Source organism: Triturus cristatus, chromosome 7 (genome assembly GCF_964204655.1).
Source record: "Triturus cristatus chromosome 7, aTriCri1.1, whole genome shotgun sequence".
Taxonomy (NCBI): domain Eukaryota; kingdom Metazoa; phylum Chordata; class Amphibia; order Caudata; family Salamandridae; genus Triturus; species Triturus cristatus.
The window spans coordinates 978,889,080-978,913,805 of record NC_140590.1 but is presented as its reverse complement, the minus strand read 5'-3'; the positions used below and the strand labels follow the sequence as shown (position 1 = coordinate 978,913,805).

Sequence of the window (24,726 nt, the reverse complement as noted above, 5' to 3'; positions counted from 1 at the left end):
AGCCGCTGAGTAGGCGTGCTTTGATCCAATTGCGGGCTGCGCAGACCCGTCAGTGTATATGACACAATGGTATTCTTCGAGCGGGCGCAAAGACAGAGGAGCTGGATGAACGAAGTCATACTGCAAGAACTCTTGAGTCTGTAATGAGGCATCAAAGATGTAGGTGACGTCTGGCGACGTCAGTGTTGTGGCCCATTGTATCCACCGAGGATGCAAAGCTTTAGAATTTGGTACACTTGCCTTTGTCACCGCTTCTAAGGCGGGATAGGGTGTTACAACCAGAATCTGTTTCCCATGTGACAGTGCGCGTTCTTTAAGGATCGCCATCTGGACAGCAGTCAGAACTTTTTCGACCGCGGAAAAACGTAATTCAGCAGAGGTGTACAAGTGGGATTTGTACGCAATGGGGACTGTATCGCCCTCATTAAACGTCAAATACGTGAAACCCACGGCGCCTGGCACTATTCTTATTACCAGGTTGGTGCGGTTATCACGTGTCAGCAAATATTGTGAAGCAAGAAGGTCAGCCTGTAAAGACTGTAAAATTTTAGAATGTTCCAGCTGCCAGCTAGACTTCGAAAATGTGGGTTGTACCAAGGCGTAAAGCGGCTTGATACGCTGGGCATAATCAGGAATGTACGTACGGCCGAAATTCAGAAAGCCCAGTAGAGATTGTAATTTCTTTAGTGTCGTTGGCGCACTCAAGCATGCGCACTTCTCCAGAAAGTGGGGAGCTAACCCCTTTCCTTCATTATTGAGCTCGTAGCCCAAAAACAACACTGTATATTCCGCGATGTGAGACTTCGCAAAATTGAATTTGTAGCCATAGTCAGCAAAACTCACTACAATATTGTCGACTCGAGACAGATGCGGCAACAGCTCGTCATCCGTGAGGTAGATATCGTCAACATAGGAGTATGCCTCGGGGTCTATTCTTTCTAAGAGGGAAACCACGCGAGCGGAAAAGACGCCAGGGCTATTTTTGTAGCCCATGGCTAATCTCGTAAACTGTTTTTGTTTACCGCCCGAAGTAAACGCTGTCCACTGGCTACTCAGTGTGGACAGGTTATGGCTAAAAAAGCCATTGGAAATGTCAAGTGTCGTTTTAAATCGTTTACGCACGAGACTGTCGACTAGAGCCGAGCTATGTGTATTTTGTACCGCGCAGGTCCGGCAATGGGAGTTTAGGTGCCGGTAATCCAAAACTAAACGGTACGAGCCGTCAGGCTTCGTCACAGTGAACAAAGGGTTATTCATAGGGGACACACATGTTTCAATTACACCCTGATATTCCAATTGTTCAAGGATCGCCGCGACGTGGGGTCTAGCTTCACGACGCATGGGATATTGGGGCTGAGGCTGGGGCATAGACCGCAATGGAATCTCATGGCAGGGGGACAACCGGTCCCAACCCACCTGAGTACGATATACCGCTGGCGCAAGCGCCAGCGCCCACTCACCAGCGTACATTTCAGCTTGGTCCTTAGGCACCGTGTGCGCAAAGGACGGGAGGATTTTCTCCTCCCCTCTAGGAGCGTCCAAAATGAAGGCCGGGGGCCAATCTGCCTCCGCTAGGAGGATATCATAGGTGGTGGTCAGATTATCCCAAAAAATCCCTTTTATAGTACGTTGTATGTCACCCTCTATTAATAAGACTATTTCATAAAGTCTATCAGGGGGAGCCACTCTGGTGTCAGCTGTTTCAACAGTAACCAATACATCAGTTGCTGTCGCCGCCAGAAATGGACGCAGAGCTTGACGGACTATGGTAATTTCCGCTGCGCTGTCTAGTAGCGTCAGCGCCCATGTCCGGTTCCGAAGCTGTGTCCGCACTATCTGAGGCATATGTTGCCGTCAGAGCCGCCACTTTCTTCTTCTGAAACGGGGGTCTTTGTCGAGCAAACTCGTCCTGCTTGCCTTTACCCTCAGTCTGTCGGGGTTGGTCACGCTGTTGTGGAGCACCCCGACCTTTGCCACCGCCTCCGCCACCAGACTGTGTAGCCGATGTTTCCTGTGAAGAACGAGGAGAACGCGGTTCAGAAACCTGAAATCTATCAGGAGACTTAATAGTAGCACGATCTCGCAGATCATAAGTGCGTTCACTACTTGACTGTACGGGAGAGGCAGGCCGAGAGCCCTGTTTCTGCTGCTGCTTGCCCTGTTGTTTAAACGGCCACTTTTGTTTTGGAAAAAAGGGTCGTTCATCCTTACCAGAAGTTCCTGCCTTACCCTGCTGCTTAGAATCGGGATTCTTGATCACAGGCTTAACTCCTAAAGAGCTACGACCCAAATCACGATATGCTTCTGCGATTATTTTAGCAAATTCCTGCGGCTTGTCCTCTTCAGCAACCTTCTTCAGTTCATTACGAACCTGAAAGTGCAACGCATCACCCTTAAGGTTTCCCATTATCATGGTAGCCACCAGGCCAAAATCTCCGAGGAGCCGCATCCCCAATTCTATCGCAGACTCCGCTCCATGGTCCTCTTGAACCTGTTTAATGATGGAGGGCAGCTGTAACATAGACGGAGTGCCGAAGCACTGCGCGTACGTCGCAGCAAAAATCTTACCCCAGGATACACAGTCATCTATATGGGGAACTAAGTCTTTAGGCAAACTAATGGTGAGGATCCTGTGTTTCTCCACAGGAGTTGTATGCGGATAAACCGCCTCTATTTGGTCAAATTTTTCAGCAAGCCAAAAAGGATAATCATCCCTTGTGAGGGGGCGCTTGCCCACAACAGAATTGACCATAACAGGACTAATGACCACCGCGTGACGATCACTAGGTTGTCCCGCACTAACAGGCGCCCCCGCCTGTACAGTGCGCGACACATACTGCACTAACGCCCTATATACTGTTATAAGGGCAGTGTGTAGTACACGCAATTCATCCACCGTCACCGTGAGGTAACGGGGATGAGGCGTAAATCCGGCTAGTACCGGCCAAGTGGCCCCCGCAATTGATAAAGGGCCCATTCTTGGCGGTATAACCACATGGGGGAGGGCGCCATTAAACCAAATCTGATGTTGCCAAGCAGATATTGGTATCTCCTGTGTCCTATAAGGCGCATAGGCAGCAGGCACGGCAGTGGCAGTGTAAGAATGAAATGTATTATCATTACCACTGACTGCCGGAATCGTCACCCAAGAGTAAAACAACTCAAAGGGGTGAGCCGCATCGGCTCCCACCACAAAGATGACGTCCATGCCCGCGTCCGGCACCCCATACTGCGTCAAGTGACGTTTCAGGGCCGCACGGCTATGCGCCGCAATATTAATTGCCATAAGGACAAGCTACACTTCAAGTATTCAGTAGCACAAGGGTTCAATAACCTTTTTAATAATCAAGCTTGAAGGAACCTATATCAATAGAACTAGGTAGGTTTGAAATCCGTCAGACTTGTTATCCGGAAACAAGAATGAGGGTGCTGTGGACTAAATGTAAGCACTACTAAGGCGTTTCAACTCATAGACCAAACGTTAGGTGCGCCATGTTGCAGGGATTCTGCTGATACACAGAACTATGCGAAGAACCCCAGGACCTCAGTGAATTGTGGTGTACCAGAAACTCACCTCAGAACCCAGAACCCAGTATCCGGCTAGCATAAGTGTCCCATTAGTTATCCGAGATTTAGCTCGGCGGTCCCAATGTGTAGACAACCCAGAACAAGCGACTCAGTACATACTCAGGAATGGTGGGAATCGAAAATACCTGTTCGTATATTATTCTCACATCAGTCCACAACAATAATCAACAGAGACACGTTGTAAATAAAAGGGGTTTATTTTTATAGACCACGTGTCCTAAGATGCAGTACTTTGGCTAATACAAGCAGACAAATGATTAATATCAAAACCAGCAACATAGTTACAATACCATAGAATATAAAAGGGGTGATCATATTATAATGTCAGTGGATACTACCACCTTCCCTTTACTAAGAAGCTAATATTATTATTATGCTAATAGAAGGTCTCTTAGGCTTGAATAGGGGACCCCATACCTCAAAGATCAGCTTAGTGAAATCACATCACAGGAGCATCAGGAGACTTCTCGCAGGAAGGCTCGTCTTCGGTCTGCCTAATAAACATGATGTCTGTGATACTAAAAGCACTAATTTTCAGGCATTTGCAGCTGCGCGTGTGTTATGGCTAAATAGTGGGCCGATCAACCTAGAGCGAAAAACATGCATTGTGTAATAACCCAGACTGTTTGTCACACCATGTACAGACCAAGGTCGCTGCGCAGAGCCTGGGATAGTAACAACAGATCGCGCTTGTGTGAAGCAAGTCTCGAGTCAACAGTTTGTTTTAAGAAATAACATGTAAACGCAGTGTCGTGTGCAAAAGCAAAAAGATGGCTTTCTAACATCTAACGTGGTTATGCTAACTTAACAATGCCTGTACGTATTCAGAGAGAACTCACTACACTCGCATCTTAACACTTGAAATGCCTGTTTTAAATAGGACTGCCACCAGAAGCGCCTTTATTGCTGATGGGCAAAACAGCTGTTGCTGTTGCCACAAATGGAACAGGAATGTTTATTTAGCTAAGACTCCCTCAGAGTGACAACTTTGCATTTTAGAATGCTGTAAACGGGTTAAAAGTTGTCATGTTTTTAAATTAGGCTATTGGGTCTGGGCTTCTGAAGGGAGACGTTTGAATATGAAAGGCGAGGGATGCTGCTTATTGTATAGGTGGAAATTATTGCAAAACAACCGGTTTCTTTAACAGATAAATTATTAATTATGAAATTACCAACATTAATAAGTGTTCTTAAACTTGGTTTTCCAAATATTTAGGAATCTTAGCATTCCTATTATGGCCTCCTAGCATTAATATTGACTTCAGGTTGGTGTAGGTTCACATAATAGGGACATTTGCATATGAGATGTCATTTGGCCAGCCTATGAGCTAACACAATGAGGTTTGTACATTTGCTAGAAGGATTTCTCGCCATTTCAAAAGCGCTGTGTATCTCCTATAACTTTGCCTATGCCCAGTTGCTACACGCAGGGATTGATAGTGTTGACAGACACCGGGTCTGATAGTGTTTGACAGCAGTGAAATCTGTTTCAGATTTTCTCCTGTCAAACAGGGGGGAAGGAGGAGAATATTGGCTTCCTGCTGGCCCCTTAGGAGGTTCGCTTCCCGCTAGCCCCTTAGAAATTAAGCCCCTTGGAAATTAAGTTAGCCCCCTTAGAAATTAAGCCGAGGTAATATGTATGTTGCTCTTCCTTTTCTCTCATGTTCTATTGTGATCTTTAAGGGGAATTAGTGGTGGGTAATTTTTGTTCTACTAAGCTTAGGCGAAATGACTAGTTCTTCATTAACTAGTCTGTGTGAATACACTCACAGTCTTTACTAGGAGCTGATGTTGAGTAATTTGGATTAGGAAAAAAACAGTTTTGTCTTCTTGCAGCCCTTGGTACATTGTTCAAGTACGCATTCCCAGGCTATGTACCATGGACCCCCATATCATGTCAGCATGTGAAGTTAGCATGATGTATCTTGGTTTGTAACCATACTTTATATACACGAAATATGCTTTGTAGGATGGCCTATTTCTCTCTATGTTCCTTACACGATAGAAAGGGCTGAAGAACTATACTGAAGCCATCTTGGATCATGACCAGTCGCGCCACAGGCCACGTGGTTCCTTTTGCCCACCATCAGCATGATTTAGCTCGTACCAGCCAAGAGACAGGTTGAATTGTATTTACGGCTAAGGCCCAAGGTCACATCTGCTATAGGGAGTATCAAGCGAATTCCTCTAGGCCTGGGACGAGAAGGGAGTCACCCTGTCGACCTTCTCTGTAAAGATAGCAACCCCTTTGTGTGCAGCTGTAATTAAATATGGTATGAGCTCAAGAGTAGTCTCATGGCATATGGCCACTCCCTCAAAGATAGCAGGCCGCCTGTTTTCAGTCACCTTGTTAAATACTAGGAACTGTTTTTCTGTACTTGGAAGAAAATTAACAACTATGTTACATTTCCTACATCACTAGGTTCTGCGGGATCTTCCAGAGTAAAAGGGAGAATGATACCCTGCAGAACGGTGATAAAGATGAGTCCTAATTTCCCATCAGTGCCAGCTACAGATGAGGGCTACATGTCCTGGCCCTACAGTCTCAGTACCCAGAAAGTAGTGAAATTGGACCGTGGTTGCCAATGCTTCATCAACTACAGCATCGTGCGTGCTTCATTGGATGACGTCGGACATCAGAGAAGGAGGAGGCCCGTGGGCCACAGAACCTCAGTGCAAAAGTGCAAAAGAGAGGGATCCCTGTTATTGATGGCAGGACCGTCATTCAATTTCTTCAGTTTTCTACCTGTCATGTGCTAGTAACCTCTGACAGCGCACGGTCCCCTGACCCCCTTGGCCTGAGTTTTGGCCAACCCCCTTTTCCTTTGTATCAACGGAAAGGCAGTGCCCCATAGAATCTACGATTGGCAGAAGGCACTATATTGTGGTATGTCAACAAAAAGAGGGATAAGTGGGTAAGATTAACGAGGTCCAGTGTACGTACCCTAACGACTAATGAGACAAAAAGAGTACAAAGTTCCTCAGGTCAAAGAAGAGAAGGTAATAGTTTCAGCAAGAATTGTCGTGTGTCACGGAAAGGGGGAAACCCTTTTGTTGGAACTAGGGCTCTCACACACCCAGCAAGCTAGGTGTCATGCTTCATTATTTGAGCCTGCCCCTCGTCACGTCGGCGCTGCAATTCCTGACGGGCTCCCAATAATGGGGCTCTTTGGCGGGGATCTTCTGTTCCTGCCGAAGGGTGCTGTGGGGGTAAGGGGCCCTAGACTGTGTAGATGTGGTGTGAGGATAAAATAGGTACTGTTAGTCCACGAAAAAATGTATTTAATGAAGTGGTAAACAGCCTAATTAAAAGAAATGAGAAAATGAGGTGGGGATAGCTACTAGTGGTTATGACGCTAGTTGTGTATGCCCTACACTCAGGAAGTGTATTGCATCAGAGATAGATCTTGAGAGAACAGTAACAAGGTACTATGCATCTAAATGCCTGTCCAATCGTAATGAGGGAAGCATGAATTTTCCTTAACAGATATGACAATGAAGTGTAGGATTCCAATGGCTCAACCTCATTGAGTATGCTGGTTCTTTCCCTTGAGCAGAATGTTTCCCTTGAGCAAGGCAGTGATTTTGTGTAACAATGTGTGCATTCAGTTGAATCAGTTAGATGTATATAATGTGAGAATGTCTTTATTAGAAAATGTATCTGAGTACCTGTATATAGTAATGCAGAACATATCATTCCATATATGTCGTCCAAGAATATAGGTTGACCTAGGTTTTAGGCCTCAATTTGAATTTTCCACATGCCATCTCTTTGGCTTTCAGAGACATGATTAGTTAAATGAATGTTGGTTCAGTGCAAAGTAGTGGGGATCTCACCCTCTGCAGACAATGGAATGTCCGATTCTTGGTTCCAGTGGCACTTACGGAGGAAGGAGTGTTCCCCGTTTAGTTCTTGTTCGAATATTGGCTACATTACCCCAAAAGGGGCCGATCCTATTCAAAGGCTGCACTGCCTAGCATCTGAAATCCATACAGATACAGGTACCTGGTCTATTTCTGGTTGATTTGGGGTCTTTTGACTACCTGGGGTTGGAAGCTCTTCATGATCCTTTTAAGAGTAGCAGGTTTCCTCTTTACTTGCTGTCTGTGTATCCAATGCGGTCCGGCCTGTTGCGTTTCCTGTGTAGCACAGGTTCGCCCATCTATTCCTAAGCCCAAGCCTAGTCAGACCCGGATAGATACTCAGCGGGCCCGAAAAGGAGACACATGATCTGATGCAGATAGATGAGGGAATCTTTGAAGATTGAATCGATTTTTAGCTATACTGTGCTAAAAGGGCCGTTCTGTGGTGACCAAATATTAATATATGATTAGCACAGTATATCTAAAACCAGTCCGCTTAGTTTTAGCCTAACCAATAGTCCGAAACTCCTGTTAGGCCTAATGCGATAAAAGGGCCGGGAGCAGAACGACGGCCATTTTGGTTTGAGGCTCCCTCGTTGTTCGGTCACATGGTCTTTTCTGTCCACCATTTACCCTTAGTTTATCATGCTCTGGTTAGGATGAAGTAATCGAGTTAAATATATAGTTAAGCCCAGTGTATCTAATATGTCTAATCAATATGAAGTCGCAGTTTGTTATTCATGTGCTGCAACCCACTGAGCTATCTTTGTAATATGCAAGCTTCAGGTGTATAGAATTGTTTCTGTAATGTGGAAGCTTCTATCTTATTCTTGCCTTCTCAGTAAGAGACTTGTTATGCTACATTGCTTTCCTCCAGCTAAGTCTATAATATGGATGTTTCTGTATGTTTCTGTTATAAGAAATAGAAGCTTGTTAATGGCAGAAAAGACCTCTGATGCAGACATTTGTTCTGTAGCTCTGTGCATGGCACAATCCCCCTCCCTCTTGGAGTGTGATTTACTAAGAGCAGCTGAAAGTAAACGGTCTGAGGCCCCAAGGCCGAGTTGTGAGATAAGCACATTCCTGTGCCTGAGCTGAGCTAATTATATGCGCCAAATATGGGTCTTCCTCTCTTCCGAGCCAACTTGTAGATTTCCATGTGCTGACTTCATGTATTCACTGAAAGTTTATCTGTCTGGTTTTGACTGTAATTCTTCAGTCTTCCTCGGCGCACCTGATGGGTGAGGGTCGATGAGGCTCCTCTATATAGAGTTCTGTCTGGCCAATAAACGCTTGAACCTTCTACGTTGCCAACTGCTCATTATTTGACTTACATTGCAGGCCACTGGTAAGTGTGGACCTTGAGACTAAATTTTGGATACAACAACTTTCAAGGGACAAACAGATTTTTGGATGCTGAATAAAGCAATTTCTTTTTCCTTAGTACACTACTGTCTGTCTGGTATTGCTGTTGGTGGACCTGCTCCATTATTTTGGGTGGGGATAATGTGTTGGGTGTGTGGGAATTGTAGTCTTGTGCTGGTCATAGGGTGGACCCTGGTATCTGTGTGCCATCACAAGCTGTTGGCTACATAACTTTGTTCATGTAAGCAGTTACTGCATGGTGACATCGTCCCAAAGTGTGTTCCTTCCTCTGTGTGACCTGACATCTTCCCTGCAGGGTCATTCCAATATGTGGTGCTGAGCTGTGTCTACATTGGCTGGGTGTGTGACGGACTCGTTAGACTTGGGCCATGCATGCTGAGCGATGTCTCCACCTGCATCATTCGTGGCGTCCTTGGTGGTCACTGTACTTGTGTATGTAGACTGTTGTCATGACTTCATGTGGACATGTTTTCTTTTCGGCGCTATGCATGTGTATACTCCCAGCCTCGCACACATGTGGTACATGTACTGCAGGATCTTTGTGCACCTGACTGACATTTGTGGGCATTGGATCTGTGGGTACTCCACCCTTTTCTTTGCAGGGGCACTGCTGTGAGTGTTAGGCACCCACCCCTCCTATGTCTGGGCACTGCTGGGAGGACTCTGCACACACCCCTCCTGTGTCTGGGCACTGCTGGGAGGACTCTGCACACACCCCTCTTATGACTGGGCACTGCTGGGAGGACTCTGCACACACCCCTCTTATGACTGGGCACTGCTGGGAGTGTTAGGCACCCACCCCTCCTGTGTTTGGGCACTGCTGGGAGTGTTAGGCACCCACCCCTCCTGTGTCTGGGCACTGCTGGGAGGACTCTGCACACACCCCTCCTGTGTCTGGGCACTGCTGGGAGGACTCTGCACACACCCCTCTTATGTCTGGGCACTGCTGTGAGTGTTAGGCACCCACCCCTCCTGTGTCTGGGCACTGCTGTGAGTGTTAGGCACCCACCCCTCCTGTGTCTGGGCACTGCTGGGAGGACTCTGCACACACCCCTCCTGTGTCTGGGCACTGCTGGGAGGACTCTGCACACACCCCTCCTGTGTCTGGGCACTGCTGGGAGGACTCTGCACACACCCCTCTTATGTCTGGGCACTGCTGGGAGTGTTAGGCACCCACCCCTCCTGTGTCTGGGCACTGCTGGGAGGACTCTGCACACAACCCTCCTGTGTCTGGGCACTGCTGGGAGGACGCTGCACACACCCCTCCTGTGTCTGGGCACTGCTGGGAGGACTCTGCACACACCCCTCCTGTGTCTGGGCACTGCTGGGAGGACTCTGCACCCAACCCTCCTATTTCAGGATATGTATGCTTAGAACATACACGGGTGTGGGTTCGCTCCATGCATACGCGGGTGGGGGTGCGGTCCGTACGTACACTGTTGGGGTGGGGGTACGCTCCATACATACGCGGGTGAGGGTACGGGTCGTACATACACGGTTGGGGTGGGGGTACGCTCCATACATACGCGGGTGAGGGTGCGGTCCGTACGTACACTGTTGGCATGGGGGGTACGCTCCATGCATACGGGGGTGGGGGTACGGTCCGTACGTACACTGTTGGGATGGGGGGTACGCTCCATGCATACGGGGGTGGGGGTACGGTTCGTACATACACTGTTGGGGTGGGGGTACGCTCCATACATACGCGGGTGAGGGTACGGGTCGTACATACACGGTTGGGGTGGGGGTATGCTCCATACATACGCGGGTGAGGGTACGGGTCGTACATACACGGTGGGGGTGGGGGTATGCTCCATACATACGCGGGTGAGGGTACGGGTCGTACATACACGGTGGGGGTACGCTCCATAGATACGCGGGTGAGGGTACGGTTCATACATACACTGTTGGGGTGGGGGTACGCTCCATACATACGCGGGTGAGGGTACGGGTCGTACATACACGGTTGGGGTGGGGGTACGCTCCATACATACGCGGGTGAGGGTACGGTTCGTACATACACTGTTGGGGTGGGGGTACGCTCCATACATACGCGGGTGAGGGTATGGGTCGTACATACACGGTTGGGGTGGGGGTACGCTCCATACATACGCGGGTGAGGGTACGGGTCGTACATACACGGTGGGGGTGGGGGTACGCTCCATACATACGCGGGTGAGGGTACGGGTCGTACATACACGGTTGGGGTGGGGGTACGCTCCATGCATACGGGGGTGGGGGTACGGTCCGTACGTACACTGTTGGGATGGGGGTGCGCTCCATGCATACGGGGGTGGGGGTACGGTCCGTACATATCCGTACCCACGCTGTGGAATGCTTGTGCGGGCCGTACTCAGGCCTTTGCCACGTGGGTACAGCCGTCCCGCCATTGTTGGGGTGACGTAGGTGTGGGCGTGGTACGACTCGTACCCACGCTCTTAAGGCGTGGGTACGGGACGTACCTGTATTGTTGTGTTACCGGTTCGCGTCGTCAACCACTTCCGTTGTGGCAGACGCTGGCTTTGCTGGACACGCCCTTACCCCCTCGTAGTGACCAGGGCCTGGGGGTCAGGTATGTCCAGGGCATGTGTGCTGTGTGACTTGGGTGGGGGTTTTGTGGCCTGCCCCTGCTCCTGCCCCCCCCTTTCCCCCCTCCCTTTGTTGTTCTGACCTTTAGCGGCGTCTGCGTCGGAACCTGTAGAGGAGGTCGACTGCTATGAGGGCCGGGATGACACGTAGGTTCGGGTCCATGTCTGTCCGTCGCGTGCAGGTACTCCTTGTTCGCGTCGTCCTGATTTCCCGGCAGTTTTTGGCTGGCGGAAAATATTATCCGTGCGGGATGACGTCGGTGCGGATCGTACTTCGTGGTTCGTGAATGGCAGGCTGCGTGCGTCCCGACGTCACGTCGGCGCTTTCCCGGATCACATTTGTATGTATATTTTCGTCGGTCGGTGTTTTGTACGATTCGTACGGAAATAGTATTTCCGTGCGAATCGTACTTCCATGTTTGTATCTTGTTCCGACCGGGTACGCGTCGGACGGAGAATATACTCCGTCCGACGGTTCGTACCGGGTTTTTACAGGATCGTAATCGGCACCATTGTTGTCAAAAATAAAAAAAATTTGTTTAAGGCAGATAGACATCATTTCAATAATCATTTCTGTGTGAAACAGATATGAGACAGATCTCCCATTCAAGAAGTGCCTACATGCCTGGAGTCCCAATGGGAGGCCAATAGTTTTCATCGAGAGGGAGCTGCATGGAGAATACATCCAGATATGTGGATTTCTTTTTGCAGCCTTTTGTCAAAGCATTACCCTCGTATGTGAAAGATACGGGGGATTTTTTGAGACGCTTGGACAATTTTGAGTGGAAAGAAGAATTCTCATTGCTGTATTTAGACGTGATGAGTTTGTATACATGTATACTGCATGAATTGGGACTCCAGGCATGTAGGCGCTTCTTGAATGGGAGATCTGTCTCATATCTGTTTCACACAGAAATGATTATTGAAATGATGTCTATCTGCCTTAAACAATTTTTTTTAATTTTTGACAACAAAATCTTTAAACAGACCCTCGGTACTTCGATGGGGACCTGCTTTGCTCCTTGCTTTGCGGGTCTCTATCTGGGGTACTGGGAGGAACTGATTGTGAGGAAATTAGATCTCTTCAAAGACAGAGTAGCACTTTGGGTCCGTTATATTGACGACATTTTCTGTGTATGGAAGGGGAATGAAGGTGAGGCAAAAGAGTTTGTAAAGGTTCTTAACTCTAATGACTTCAATTTACAATTTACAAGTCAATGGTCCAACAGAACTTTAGAATTCCTTGACCTAACACTTACTATACATAACAACAAACTGGAAAGTTCACTTTTTAGGAAACTCACGGCAGGAAACAGCGTACTCCATGCTAAAAGCTGTCATCCGCATTCCCTTATTGACAGTATTCCCCTTGGAGAACTCTTACGTGCTAAACGTAACTGTAGCACGTCTGAAAGTTATGAAAAAGAGGAAACAATCATGATACAAAGATTCCTTGAGAGAGGCTATCCAAGATCAGTGATTAATAAGGCCAGAGCTGAGGTGAAGGAGAGAACGAGAGCCTCATTACTGATAGAAAAAAACGATAGTGAAGAGGATCCGAAAATCAGATTCATTACCACTTTCAGTAGACAGGCACATGACCTAAGGAAAAGTCTCACCAAATTCTGGCCAGTGTTACATACTGATAAAGATCTTGTAAGCAATATAGGGACATTGCCCCAGATCACTTTTAGAAAAGCTAAATCCTTGAAGGACACCCTCTGCAGAGCAGTTGAACCAGTAGAGATGAGAAGTCTGGGAATACAGGGGTTTTATCCATGCCGCAATTGTAAGGCATGTAAAAACAGTTCACATAAGAAAGAATGCAAATTGTCATCGGATTGCAAATCTTTCAAGATAATGAAACACACATCCTGTAACACAGAATTTGCAGTGTATGCCCTATTCTGCCCATGCAAAAAAGCATATATTGGTAGCACAATCCATAAGGCAAAGAAAAGGGTATTGGAGCATTTGCGTGCAATAAAGAATGGGGACAAGCAATATCCCATGGCAAGACACTTCCAGAGTCACCATGGGCAAAATAACTCCTTCCTTAATTTCTGTGTATTAGACTCAATACGACTCAACGAAAGAGGTGGGAATAGAGTGCAAGATCTTAGACGCCTTGAGTCCAAATTGATTATACAATATAAGGCCTTAGTTCCTAATGGACATATCTGTGATGAAGAAATGGAAGTTCATTTGGGCTGAGAGAGAATACCTTACTGGACGTGTGTTGGCACTGCTCGGGTTATATATACTCTCAGTACAGTTTGGAATAAGTCCTCGAATGTTGAGATCTAAAAACTAAAGAAATAAGGTCATTGTTTCTTCATTCTGTCTCAGCCGAAAAACGAATTTTTAAGTATTTATAAATTTATTATTCTAGAAGTGTCTGTTTTTGTGGTTTATTGTATGTTGTAAGTTAAAATGATAATGTGATTTAATTATGATTTTTTATGTTTTTTTTTTTTGTTTTCATAGAGATCAGAGAAGTCGTCATTGAAATGCAAATAAGCTAAAGTATCTGTGGATTGTTCCACGAAGGAAGACAAAAGTGACACCCATGGTAGGATTGTCCCACAATCATGAGTTTGTTATAAAGAGACTGTTTTGACCCACTGGGGTTCTATATCAAGTGCATTTTGGTTTACCGGGATTATTTTGTGTAAAGCTGCAACAGCACAAAGATATTGCGCAAGACTGTCAGAGACACTGCCATAGATTAAGACACAGTTTCCAACCTTTTGAATTAAGGAGTATTACTGATGTATTTACTCTGTTCCTTTTTCATGAATGTAATAATGGTCTCACTAAGATTGGGACTATTATGAAATTTTTTTTTACCATGAGACTCACACCGTTGAAAGATGGCGGAATTGCCTATTTGTATTGAATTTAGAGTGAAGTAACTCTCAAACACGAAGTCTGTTCTCTATGTTGATGTATTTCTACGTGATCACATGGCTGTTTATTTAAACAACACTTTATTGTAACCACCACACTCGTGCACAAGGGAGCAAGTCCCGAAACGCGTAGAGTGGGCCATTTTTGTGTAATAAATTAGCGCATTCAAACCTTAAGCATCCGTGGTTGCTGTTATCTTTTCGTATATATATATATATTCGGCTCCAAGATGTGTCCATCAGTTGAGTCGCACTCGGCCAGCAGCAGCAAGAGAACTCTCTTTCCATGGTATGGACGGATACCGCTTACAGCCATCAACAGCCTCCGTGTCAGTTTGCCTGGCGCGTTTCGAAAGCTCCTCAGCGTTCCCATTTAAATACTGCACTCCCTCCAATGGGATGGTCATATGGAACTGTGCATTATGGGAAGTATAGTTCGTAATCGATCATCCCCCAAATGGATGCACGCATTATACTCTGTTATTAATAGGTCACATGGACCCCGCAAGTGGGCCAGTCCTAAATCCTCTGCTGTTGGCCCACATAATCGATTTGGTGAATACCTTGTCGAGTGGCCCCCAGTTATCGCGGGGTGGAGTAGACTTCGCGGCAGGACGGCCGCAAATACATTCAGCTCCAAGATGTGTCCATCAGTTGAGTCGCACTCGGCCAGCAGCAGCAGCAAGAGAACTCTCTTCCTATGGTATGGACGGATACCGCCTACAGCCATCAACAGCCTCCGTGTAGGTTTGCCTGACGCGTTTCGAAAGCTCCTCAGCTTTCTCTTCAGAGGCTTTCACGGAAAGGATATATATATATTTATATATATGCATACTCCATCCCACTCCAGCAAAGAAGAAGGCACGTACTCGAAGATGTCAGGTATGGCTTTCTTTATTAATTCAGGTCTCACATGACCCCATGGCTAGAAAGACGCGTTTCGGCTTCGCAGAAGCCCTTATCAATCTAATCGGCGCCCTGTATCTTAAAGGTATATATAGCCCTTCCTCTTAAAGACCCTAATAGACATAAAAGAAGTACTATTGCACTTTAAACACATATAAATGAAAGACATTTCCACAACTGTAAAAGCTTACTCCAGACATTAACTGTGGAGAAATGTAGCTGGTAACCATACGAGATGCCATAATATTTATAAAACAAGTAGTGTAGCGGATTTGAACAACACATTGCATCAAAATGAATCGGCAGGCTTCGTTATATTTATCTAAGCATATTATGTGTGGAAATAAAAATCCAGGATAATATAATCACCGGTCTATCGGGGGAGGAAATTAATCTTTTGCTAATTCCTAATGGTGGTGCCAATCCCTCTAGAACATTAAGCCCGTAATATAAAAAAATACACATTCAGAATTGAAAAGCATACTGGCGTGCTGAAAGTAGTACAAACATTATAAAACAGGCATTTTTCAATCCGTGTCGCTAATTAAAGTAAACATGAGACCAAAAGGATTATGATTTATCATAATGAACTGCAGGAGTTGGTATTGGCTAACACCTAAATGAAATATGTATATATATATCCATACCTCGCTGCTCTTGCCAGATCAAGGGGACCCACGGGAAGTGGTGCGTAAGCCGGCAGAGCGTTCCGGCTATTTCCACAATCCAAAAGTACTATTCAGCGTGCTCTCTGGGTATAATTCACTCAAAACCAAGTAAGACGTTTGCAAAAGCTGTTTATTCCACCATGCGTTTCGACTGTCCAGCAGTCTTGGTCACGTGACCAAGTCTGCTGGACAGATATATTACCTACTGGCGGTCGTCAGTAGGTAGATATAGTTAGGACCTATTTTACATAGGAAATCCACAACATTCTATTTGAAATAACTTTGCCGCCGATTGACGAATCTTCGCAAACTTTTCAAAACTTTTGGCCAGCTCCGGTCCGCTCCTATCCTGAAAGTTCCATGGTGATTCGTCAAGCGGGGGCCGAGAAAAAAGTGGGGTCCCAAAACGAGTTTTTCCCATGTAATTTCCCATAGCACCTTTAGCCGCAGCTACAGCCCGAACTGCTGAACGGAATTACACCAAATTTGACACAGAGGTAGTCCTTAGTTCAGACTCGTGCCTTTTGCATAAATGGTGTAAATCCGTTCAGTAGTTCCTGAGAAAATGACATTTAAAAGTACATATATAGCCATTGCCTCGGAGGGTCCGCGTACCCTAAGCGCAGCCTAAGCGCACCCTGCCGTGCACGAGCTGCATTCTAATTGGCTGTCAACACTCCAAATCAGGAAGTGTTGGCAGCCATCGTGTGCACAAGAAACCAAAGAAAAGCCTTGCAAAACGTGAAAACGAGGCAGGGTAGAAACACCCTGACCTCCTAGGCCTGCTCAGGGGGTCCCACAAGGACCCCCAAGGCCCCCTAAATTTGTTTTTAAAAAATGCGGATGCGCGCAGTATGCGCGCATCCTGCCGATAGAAAAAAAAATTCAGCGTGGGCTCCTGCACTAAATATGCTAATTTGCCCCCGGAGGGGCCAAATCCTGGGGGCATAATTAAAAAATAGTGTGGGGAGGTCCCAATCCCCTCCACACTGCCCTGGGGACCACCACCCCCTGGGGCTCTAACATAATATAGGCGGGGGCTCATGGCCCCCCCGCAGCCCCGGGACTGCCACCCCCGGGGCTTCTTTAAAATGGGTGGGGGGGGCTCTCAGACCCCCCCCAGCCCCGGGGACCGCCACTCCCCCGGGGCTTTTAAACATGGAGCTGCGTTGCGGAGTGTTGTAAAAAGGGGCGTGGCCTCTGAACACCTCTTTGCAACGCTGCTCCCTGGCGCAGACTGGAGGTACCTGGTGGGCTAGTTGGCCCCCAGTGGACCTCAGGATTGAAGAGGAATTAATTCCCTATCTTAAAACGCGCCACAGGGCGAGTTTGCACACGTCACCTCAGGCCCCGCCCCCTTCCTTCACCATTAAGCAAATATTCCTCTAAAATCAGCCGAACTACGAATTCCGATTTACTCACCTGCTATCAGGAGTGACCTCAGTGCTGCAACTTTGAGCCCAGTGCTGATCCTGAAAAGTAATTTTAACCGTACTTACCAGTTACTTGAATTTCCTTCCATAGGCTAACATTGACTGCTTTCACTTGGAAATTCTTCTAAGTGTGGAGTTTTGGAACTTACAAATATTCCTCTAAAATCAGCCGAACTACGAATTCCGATTTACTCACATGTTATCGGGAGAGACCTCAGTGCTGCTTCTTTGAGCCCAGTACTGATCCTGAAAAGTAATTCTAACCGTACTTACCAGTAACTTGTATTACCTTCCATAGGAATCCATTGTGTGGTTTTCACCAGAAAAGTTTGTGTTGATTTTTGAAACGTACAAATATTCCTCTAAAATCACCCAATCTACGAATTCAGATTTACTCACCTGTTAGCAGGAGAGACCTCAGTGCTGCTGATCATGAAAAGTAATTCTAACCGTACTTACCAGTAACTTGTATTTCCTTCCATAGGAATCCATTGTGTGGTTTTCAGCAGAAAAGTTTCTAAGTGTCTATTTTCACAAACTAAAAATATTCCTAAAAAATCGTCTGAATGACTTAAACACATTCTTTCAACTGTTTACAGGAGATGCACCAGTGCTGGATCCAGGATCCACCACTGAGTAAGAAAAAGTAATGATAACACTACTTACCTGCTAAGTGGATTTTCTGCCATAGGATAACATTGATAATTCTATGTGAAAAGATTTTTAAGTGTCAACTTTTAAAATACAATAATATTCCTTAAAAATCAGTACTGGAACCAAAACGCTTTTAATCAACTGTTTACAGGAGATGTCCAAGGACTGAATCGAGGATCCAGTCCTGTGGTTAGAAAAGTAATCCATAAAGTAACTAATTGCATCTGACTAGAAATTCACATTGAGCTCAATGTTGCCTTGTGTTTGAAATTGTGTTGCCCATTACAACAACTGTAACTACTGTACTGAGTCTTTTGTATACTTATTTATATACAACAACTGACACATACACTGGCTTTATTTTTCTAGTTTGTTGGACATGTACCATTGAGACATATATTTGCTCATCACCACACCCATAAAGATATTCACTCACCCAAACAACTGTTATAACATGTAGCTTTAACTTCATATACCTACTGAAACAACTATTCACACATCTTTTGGCTGTCACACCCCCCCCACCAAACCACACACACATTCACCCTCCCATACAAATACTCAGTTAACTAATCAATAACTGATATAGACTTTCCAATAGCTAGTAACCAACTGGTGCAGTAGTTTACACAACAACTGACAAAGTGATACAGATATTCACACAGTTTAGTAACTATCTAATATATTTGGTGAGACACTATAAATTAGTCAAGTAAACAGTCAATCACACTGCTGCTAAATCCTCCATCCAGATATTTATATTTACATATCCACTCATTCTTCAATGCAAATTGCTATATATATATAATACACATTTAAATAACGAACCAAACCACATTCACTGGGCGATGTCATCTGTGATGTCATCAGTGATGTCATTTGAGATGTCATCAGTGATGTCACTGACCATGTCATGAATGATGTAATATGTGACATCATCAGCATTGGATTGCGGGCGCGTGAAATGTAGTTAGTACAACTAACTATATCGGAGGAATTTCAATGGTTTTGTACGAGTGAAATGTCCAGCTAACTATAACACCCCTAAAACCTATGTTTTTTTTCAGTGAATTTCAAAGGTTTTTTAAATGCTAATTCCTAACTATATCAAGCCTGAAACCTATGGTTTTTTCAGTGAATATATATATATATATACATACATATATGTATATATACAAAATCCTCCACAGAAAGTGGTCCGCTTCCACCAAACGAGGACAGTGCAGGGCAGCAGGTGTGGAGCCCCTACAAAATCAGAAGGAAGGCAAATCTCGTAGTGTCCCAAGATTAGCAGCCTGTACACAGCATATCAGTTTCACAATAACTTTATTGGCAATGCGTTTCAACCCAGCCGGGTCTTCGTCACTGCCTCAATTACAAAACAATGTGCACGACTTCCCTTCAAAAACCCAACAGTGAAAAACATAAAGAAAATACTTCACAAATATGTGGATAACATTTTTTAGCTAAGATTTGTTGCAGTTCACAAGTTTCCTTTTTAAATCAATTACAGTGATTTGAGGGAAAAATCTGATAATGACATGAGAGAATTAAATATAACATAAAAATAATAGTCATGCAAGCCCTGTGGCTGTATTGCACCAATATACATTGAACATCCCCATCCTTGTCACTTGTTGATGTTGCATGGCCTTGCTGTACCATGGCTCCTGCGTGAGTCCTACAGCCGTACACAGGGTCAAGGGGCTGCAACAGTTTTCCCTCTGGACCTCAAGGGCCAGGATGTCAAGGTACCCCTCCTGTGCTCCCTTGTACCTCATTTTTTTCTTAACTCAGGACATGGGAATTGAGTCCCAGAGTCCTAAAATGGCAGCTGCAACATTACTCTTCATGTTGCAGCTTGACCAATCAGAATGCAGTTTTTTTAATTTGTGGTGCCGCAGGAGTACTACAGTACTCATGTGGGACCAACTGTCCAGATATCACCATATTTTGAACGCTAATTTCTCAAAAACGGCTGACCAGGTTTATACCGAATCAAAAACAAAGCACGCTTTTTGAGTAAACATTCAGCTGTCTGCCAAATTTGGTGTAATTCTTTTCAGCCATTTTTTCCTGTATCACTTCCCAAAATTACTGTGTGAATTTACATGGGGAAAATACATCTCCCTCAAAGCCTTCGGCTTCACTTATCACATGTAGGGAAGAAAGTGCTGCTAACATTTGCTCAGAAATAGTTAAACATCCAGCGACTGTGCTGGGGAAAACAAGCTCAGGTAAGAAAATGCTAGTGGGACCAACATATGTATCCTACAATAGAGCAAGTGAATGCATGGCAGCTAAACCATGGGCAATATTAGTTTTGAATCTGCAACCTTGCCAAGTAGGCATTTACTGAGGCTGCCTAATAAAGACCACTTACCTGGAGCTGAAATGAAACCATCATTCACGATATCCAAAGCATATTCTGCAACAAACATGAAGGGGAGAGTACCACAGACATCGTCTACAGGCAGAGAGGCAACAGCAACGTCAAAACAACAATCGGCCTCTTCAACTATTCTAATGTAATCTGAGCATGACCTACATTCTGCTCATGCTTCAGACACTCTCTAGCTGGCCCAATAGGTGTTCAGGAAAAGAGCAGAATTTTTACAGTTGAGAAGTGTGTTGGTGATGGTAATGTTGTCAACACTTCAGAATACATTTCTCTTTCAACAACATCCGAGGCCAACATAGAAGGTGCTCTGTCAACATCCATGGTAGAAGGGGATGTGTGAGAACAACTGTTAGCCCACACAGAGCACTAGAGAAATAATTACACTTAATTTACTCCCTCTGGAATTTGCCAATATTGAGAGCCGTGACACCGGACCAGAAGATGAAGAATGGAACCCCCCACATCTAACGTCTGATAGTGAAAGACATGTCCCCTCGGAGAGTAATGTACAATCATTGGGTAACAATCACAAATTATCCAAAACATTGGAAGACAGGAGTTCTGCCATGGAGTAAGGCCTGTAGGTCTTCCTAGCGAAATACTCTGAAACTGCACAGACAATATCAGTTCTTCCTGCCATTAAGACTTAAAGGCAACAGTTCGACTTCATGATCGAAAAGGCGCATACTACTAATGTGCTACAACAAGGAAACAAACATCAGTCAAGATTCAATACAAGCACACTCAGTAGGCTGACTGCCTCCATTCTGACTGGCTGCTGACAGAGTACAGAAGGCCACGGGTAAATTGGTAATGCCATGGATAGTCTTTGAAAATTGTTGGAGTGTCAAGAAATGACAATGTCCCAGATGGCTCAATTTGCATCAAGAGACAGCACAACATCCTCTTCACTACTCTTAACATCATCCCTATTGTTAAATGCACATGCATCCCCTAAAAGTGTTACAAGAAGATCTGCTATAGCTGCTAATTTGGCTTCAGAAGTTAAAAAAAGGATGAAGAATTGTTTTTTTGTTTAATTGATTTATTACTTCAACAAAAGTTGTTGACAATTTGGCTGTTGCCTTTAAATTGTCGTTTAAATAAACATTAAACAACCACATCTTTTCTTTTTTCTTAAAATTGTACATATTTGTGACATATCTTGATGTTTCAAAAATATTTTGTAATTATGTCGTTCCTTACGACACTACCAATCACATCTTGTTGTAGCCTCTGGTTTGGTGATGGGTGATCCTCATCATTATAATCGTCAGCATTGTCCTTCACATCCTCACACATTGGCACATGTCGGCTAACCACAAGGTTTTGCAGCATGGTACACACTACAATGATACGACAAACGTGTCCGGCTTGTATTTCAAGGCACCATCAGTTAGATGTAGTGTTCAGAATCTGGCCTAAAGAAGTCCAAATGACCTTTCTAGGGTGTTTCTAGTGTATTGAAGTACCATAAAAATAAACTAAAGGACTATACCTACCAATAGTCCCAATACCATTACCAAATAATCAATCAGTTGGCAGTGAAGAAGGTACAATCATTTATTAAACAAAATACTCTATAGAGGAGCCTCTCCGAACCTCACCCATCAGGTGCGCCGAGAAGACTGTTGGCTAGTATTCAAACATGAGGTTATACTTTTCGGTTCAACACATACAATCACTGTAAAAGGAAAAACACCAGTTGGCCCTCAAGCTCCAGGAAAAGACCATATATGGCACACATCAGACCGGTACAAATTCTTGACTATCTATTACTAATGAGGTCAGGAGGGGTGACTCCCTTTCGTCTTGGTGCCTGGCAGTGTAGACACGACGCCTCCAGGAATGCACTTATCGCCCCCAAAGCCAGATGCAACTTTGAGTCTTAGAACAGTCAAGTAAACAGCGTATCTTCAGCTGCTACCAGTAACTCAGATGAATTGGGGCCTGACAACTGCACGTGATCAACACGTGATCACGGCCCGTGCTCGAGCATATGTTCAGAAGATGGCGTCTGTATGGTTCTCGGCCTACTCTTTTAGCAACAGATATACAGGGAGGAAATAAACGAGTTTCCTCCTAGCAAAAGCATATATATCAAACAGTGAGCGTACGTATAGATGCATCAAGCTAACATAATATAGGTCCGATACTCCTTATATACGGGAAATCTACTTTTTTATCCCTCAGAACGGCCCTTTTAGCATGATGTAGCTAACTAAAACGGTTCAATCTTCAAATATTCCCTCATCAATCTGCATTAGGTCTTTAAGCTCCTGCTGAACTAGCTGAGCTTTTACCGCTGTTGGGGATGACCAGACACAGAGGAAGTGAATTTTGTCGCGCAATAAAAGCAACATGCAAGTCCACATTGTACACAAACACAACACGTGAATATGATACCGGCTATACATGCCAGCACCATCAAAATTTTCCATCCCCAAGTAGACAGCAAACCCCAGAACCAACCAAAGAGAGACCACGTACCAGTTTCGACATGTATCTCGGAAGCTAAACGATGTAGCTTCTGTATAGCCAAATGAAAGGAGGGGGCGGAGTCAGGAATATAAACACAGCAAGAGCTGCCGATCACACGGCATGCTCCTCCTCGATCTGCCAAGATAACGTCCAAAACCATACGGTTTTAAATCGAAACAAGTCTGGTCGCCTGTAGCTCTACTGTTATATTGGTCAGTATTCCTGCAGTAGTGTTAATTACCACTTCAACTACTCTAGACAAACGTCGTACTTCTTGGCTAGTAATCATAGGCCCCCAAAAGGGTAACACTCCCTTCATAATGTCGGTAAAATACTGCAGTGGAGTATCGGTCTGATCTATATCGGTGGTATCTATCACCCTTTTATTTCTACTAATAAGCACGCTACGTTTATCTAGTCGGTGATCCTTGTGATAATTAGAAGGGGCAATATAGACTGGAGGGTACAGGAAGGACAGGTAGCAACGTCCAGCCCGACCTCGTGGAAGCCGAGTATAGGCACTTTCTCCACAGAAAAAATATACGTTAGGAGGAGTTAACAACGGAGGGCTGCTAAAGGTACGCAACTGATAAGTGTAATTACATCGGCTTTCTCCTACTGATATGTACCCTACTCCTTGAACACAAAACGTAGAGGTACTGTTCAATAAGGTACTGGAACAGCCCTATCTTCAGTAACATTACGGTCCTGAAAGTGTCGATAATATTGAGTGAAATTGAATTCAACAAAGTCCAAAATTTCAAGTGGTATTTTCATGCGTTGTATACATATTCATACAAGCATTCGGATCTAAGGTTCCCTTTCCATTATTCCCATCGGGGTTGAACCCTTGATGAACCTCTATATATGCTAAAATCATTTCATAATCTTTCTCTGAAAACCTTCGAGCGGCCACAGTGTAATGCATATATCTGTTTTTTTTTCTTTCAGTTGCGACGAGGGGCTACTGCTGTGTCCCTGTCTCTAGTGCACTCAGACTGGTGGTGCCTCTATTTCCCGGCGGTGACCAGCCCGGACTACAAAGGTGGCCGCTTGGAAGTCACGGCAAAGGCGAACGAGGCCCCGGCACGGAGGAAGCGGATGTCCACACGGGCGGTGTCCGGGCCGTGGTGAGCCGCCTCGGCCACAAACACCCCAAGGATCACCGGTGGACGAAAAAGGTGACTCCCGCCATAGGTGAGAGTCATACAACACTGTGAATGGAGAGGCAGCGCGGATGCAGATGCTCGGTCAGGCGGCCTCGGGGGCTGAGACAGTGTTTGGCGACCTCGGGGCAAGTCAGATCTGGAATATACATCATCGAAAGCAATTTGAACTTCCCAGATAAGACAAAGGTAGGGATATAAATAAGTCGTGCTTGTGCATAACCGATGGTAAAGGACGTAATATTGGTGGCACTGTGTGCTTGATGAAGCATTTCAATGAATGCGTTTTTCACATAGGTCTGACGATGCCTTTCCTTATGAGGGGCTAAAGTATGAAACACATGTTCCGGAGGTGGGGTAGTTGTTCCTAAAACAGTATGCATAGGGTGGCAAAATTCTAAATATATGAATACTCCCAGTAATATAATTAGCAATATTGCTATAGTAGCTATAAATGCAATTTTAACACGATTGGTCCAACTAGAAAAAACAGGCATATATGTAGAAAAATAGCATGGTACAAAAGGACGTTCCTCTTCAGGAACGAAACGAGCAAAGGGATACATGCTAACTAAAAGTCCAACAATAAACTAGGGCAATGCAGTCCAACCTGCCAGAGGGTGCTTCTTTCCTGTGTCCGTTTAGAGCCTCACAGGCAGGTTCCTATTGTTCATCACAGATA

The 24,726-nt window shown here is 45.2% G+C and overlaps 1 long non-coding RNA gene across 1 annotated transcript in view; it reads left to right on the top strand.

Annotated features, from left to right (window-relative positions):
• The window catches only part of LOC146810945 (uncharacterized), a 43,684-nt gene extending 19,500 nt beyond the window's left edge, over positions 1 to 24,184 (top strand). The window contains exons 2-3 of the long non-coding RNA XR_014965756.1: positions 13,914 to 13,998; positions 23,830 to 24,184. This is a non-coding gene — a long non-coding RNA (uncharacterized LOC146810945). The remainder of the gene's footprint in view (positions 1 to 13,913; positions 13,999 to 23,829) is intronic.
• The last annotated feature ends 542 nt before the right edge of the window (positions 24,185 to 24,726 follow it).